A 4,014-nucleotide genomic window follows, 5' to 3' on the forward strand; every position below is an offset into this window, starting at 1 on the left:
AAGCAGAAAGAGGTTCCAATATGGATAAATTGCTGATGCAATTCATGGAAACAACTAAATCAACTCAACAAGCACTCCAAAGTGTAGAAATCTAGGTTGGTGAGCTGGCAGAAGCAGTGACTCAATTTATGTTCAGACGAGAAAAATACTTTGTAGAGGTTGAAGCTCAAGAAAAAAGCCCTGTAAAAGAGCATGAGTCAAGAGAAAAATATGAGGAGAAAGACGAGGAACAAGCACAACAACAATAGGAGAAGTACTCAACAGTAGAAAAACAACAAGAAAATATTCTCCAAATCAATAACCTTCCTCATCGACTGATTATCAAGAAAGGAAAGCAAGGAGAACATGAGGAAACCTTAAGTGACATTCTTTCTTTAATCACTAACACCTTTCTTGAAATGATTTGGAATGTACTTCCAGACTATATGAAGTTCATGGAATTTCTAGCTAAAAGGCGAAACTTCAAGGAAGATGTGTTCTATGTGACTTTCATGCCACCTTGAAGGTATTAAGCTATGCGTCAAGCTAATGACGTTAAAGAAGCGCTTCCTAGGAGGCAACCTAGTTTTAATTTCTGCTATTTTTGTTTTTCATGCATATATCATGTGGAAATTGCTTTTTAATTTGTACATAGGAGTATATCAGCCTATCTTTGAATCTTAGATATAAGGGTTTCAATTTGTTGAGGAAGGGACTGAAAAATAACTTAGAAAATATTTGCTGAAAAATAGTCCTTTTGCTAAGCGCATGCCTTACGCTAAGTGCGTCTTTGATCACGCGCTAAGCCGAGAGTCTTAAGCGTTTAGCGATCAACCCCTGCATCTGAGGCTGATTTGGTCCACTAAGCTGGCCAAGGCTGAGCTAAGCCAACTTCAATTCATTATGAATTTGGCTAAGCTGTAGTTTGATCGCTAAGCCCATCATACACTTTGGCTAAGCTCGAGTCGTTGCCGCCAAGCGGAATTCCCTGTGGCAATGTGAGCGCTAAGCGAGCCGTTATCAGCTAAGCGCATGCTCCTTTGTACTTAAGATGCATCATTTTAGCTAAGCTGGCAAGAGCCTGGCTTAGCGAGAGTTGTAGATTTTTGGTCTGCAGATCTCGCTCAGCAGTCCTTTTGCGCGCTAAGCCACGAGGCTTCTGTTTAAAAGAAAAAAACTTGAATTTCAAAGTTAGGCTAAGCGTGCAGAGCTGCTAAGCGATCATCTTCAAAAAACCAAACGTCACTTTGAGAAAGAAAAACAACTTATGTGAGTGTAATGGAAATTACACTCATATTTGTTGGAAACTGCTGAACAGCCTGCATCTTCTCTCTCGCACTCATTTGCCAGCATTGTTGCTTTCTTCTACATCAAAGCATCGTCGATACGAGTGAGTTCCTTACTTCCTTCATTCTTTTAAGTTATTGAACCTTAGGGTAGGAAACCATAGATTTTAGCTTTCAATCTTTAGGGTTCTCATAATTTTAAATTAGGCAAAAATTAGGACTTTATATTTGATTGTGTTGTATAGATATTTTCAATTGACTTGCATGTTTGATAATGCCTTTTAGAGGCTTAATAGACAAAGAAACGAACTGTGTTTTCTGGGTTTTTTCTGGAAAACGCGATGAACTCGCTAAGCGAGCATACTGCGCTAAGTGAGTTCATCGATATTCATTGAAGATATGTGTTTCCAAACGAACTCGCTAAACGCACCCACCATGCTAAGCGAGTTCATCTTGTGAGGATGAACACTCATCCTCCTGTTGAAATCCTTGTGGCTAAGCGAGGCTGAATCGCTAAGCCAAAATAACTTAGAAAATTTTGTGTTGAAAGCCTCGCGCTAAGCCGAGTTCACCTGAACTAAGTGCATTTCATCACGCCAACTATTAAGGCTAAGCGAGCTTGGCTCCAGCTCAGCCAATATGTTATGTTTCTCAGGGCATACTGAGCAAGTTATATCCTGCTAAGCGCCTATTATTAATTACAACCTCTATTTTTGTTGTTTAACTTGAACAATTTTGGTCTAAGGAATTTTGAGATCTTTTTAGTTACAGATGACATCGAGAAAAAGAGCTAGAACAAAGGACATCCCTTCATCATCCACTCCAGCAACTCCATCAGTAACCGTAAGACAGGATATCCAAAGCTCACTAACTTTAGTCTTTATGCTACAAAGCTTATTTCGAGGACAGTTTATTATCATGCACAGCCTGCAAGAGTTGGCTCACAATAGGCCAATCATATCTATGGAGCAATTTCTTGAGCAAGTAGCCTGGCCTGAAGCTCAACTTCCTTTGGTGAGACCTAACGAGGCTGCTCCGCCTGAGCCCACACCTGGGCAGGTCAATCCAGAGCCAGCTAATCCACAATCTCCAGGGGTGAATCCACCTTCTTTTCCTGAGCTTGAAGCAGTTCCCCCATCTCCTCCTATGATTGTCATCTCTGACGCATCATCAAATGAAGCGGCAAACCCTCCTGATTCACCTGCTACAGAAACAGATGACCCACCTGCTTCCCCAGTTGGAGGAATTGCTGATCTTTCTGATTCGTCATCTGGGGAAGTTGTTGCTCTCACTGATTCCCCGGTTTAGACACTGTTGACATTGTTGATTCTTGGTGATACTTTTTGCCTTTTGGTTTATTATTATAATTATGGTTTTAGTACAATATTTCCTTTATGTCTACATACACTACTAGTTTTATTTATTAGTAGTTAGTTTGCTCATCCTGAAGCATTTTGAATAGTTTGACTTGTTTTCTATGACATGGCAGTAAAACACTTTTATTTTTTTATTTTTTATTTTTGTGAAAAATGGGCGTATGTCTTTATTTTGAATTGAATTCATGATTGTGATGGAGTTTGTGTTCCTTTTCATGAGTTTGAGCAAGTGTGTATTTTAGACAAAGAAAGAACAAGAATGTGAACTTGCAATTAGAATTGTTAGTCAGTAGACAGATTGATTGTGAAAGAAAAGCTTGAACCGAAACCGGTGTGAGTGTGAACTTAAACTGTGAGTGAACGACTAGCTGTGAGTATTAATCTTTGCATCAATCTCTGAATTTTAGAATGAAGTGTATAAATGAGGACATGATGAAGGCCATGATTGTGCATACACAAGCCTTTTGACCAGAAAGCTTACCTTGAATTATAATTCTATCATTTGCACCCTTTGTGAGCTAAATGAGTTTGTCAAAAATTTGAACTCTGAACTTAAATAATTCTCTCCATATACCTTGTTTAGATTCTAGGAGAGCTTATGGTTCAAGTCAAATTTACCCCAAATTTGGGGGAGTGGAACTAATTGGGATGCAAAGAAAGAGATAAAGCATCAGCACACACAGCACATAAGTTGTATATATAAAAAAAAGGCAATAATAGGAAAGGTGTGCTGATATAATGAGGTCAAAAGCAATGAAAGTGAAAAGCTAGTGAGCAAGCTAATTGTATTAAAAAAAGATCACTTGGATAAGTCTAGGATTTGTGCTCTCTTAGAATCTAAAATCTTTGAATCCTAGAAAAACCAATGTATTTTTGTAGCCAAGCCTCACTTCAAGCCTAAGAAAGTCCTTCTGATTTTGTTTATACATTTCTAACTTTATAGCATGAGATGAAATTCAAAGATTGGACCTCTTGCTAGTTGTTATTAATGAATAGCTTAAACACTTGTGCTTGAGTGAAACAGTAGCTGTGAGACTATGGTTTAAGCTACTTTCCTTGATATCTGTCTTATGCCTAACTCCATCTAATTGTTCAGGTTACATTTTATTCTTCTCTTTGGATAACTGCATACCTTGTGAAAGACAAGTGATGGGGGCATTTTACTTCATTCTTTTATCATGTAATCAGTAACTTTTGTTGCATACACCTTTGTACATAGTCATTGCATGTCAATGTCACCTGAGGACAAGTGAGTTGTTCTCTTTTTTCTTGAGGACAAGCAAAACTATAAATTTGGGGGAGTTGTTAGTCGGTGAATACGACTAACTTTTGTGTATAAAACTTGTGTAAATTGTATCAAACTCTTCCAATTT

The sequence above is a fragment of the Glycine max genome, chromosome 1 (assembly GCF_000004515.6).
Source record: "Glycine max cultivar Williams 82 chromosome 1, Glycine_max_v4.0, whole genome shotgun sequence".
Lineage (NCBI taxonomy): Eukaryota > Viridiplantae > Streptophyta > Magnoliopsida > Fabales > Fabaceae > Glycine > Glycine max.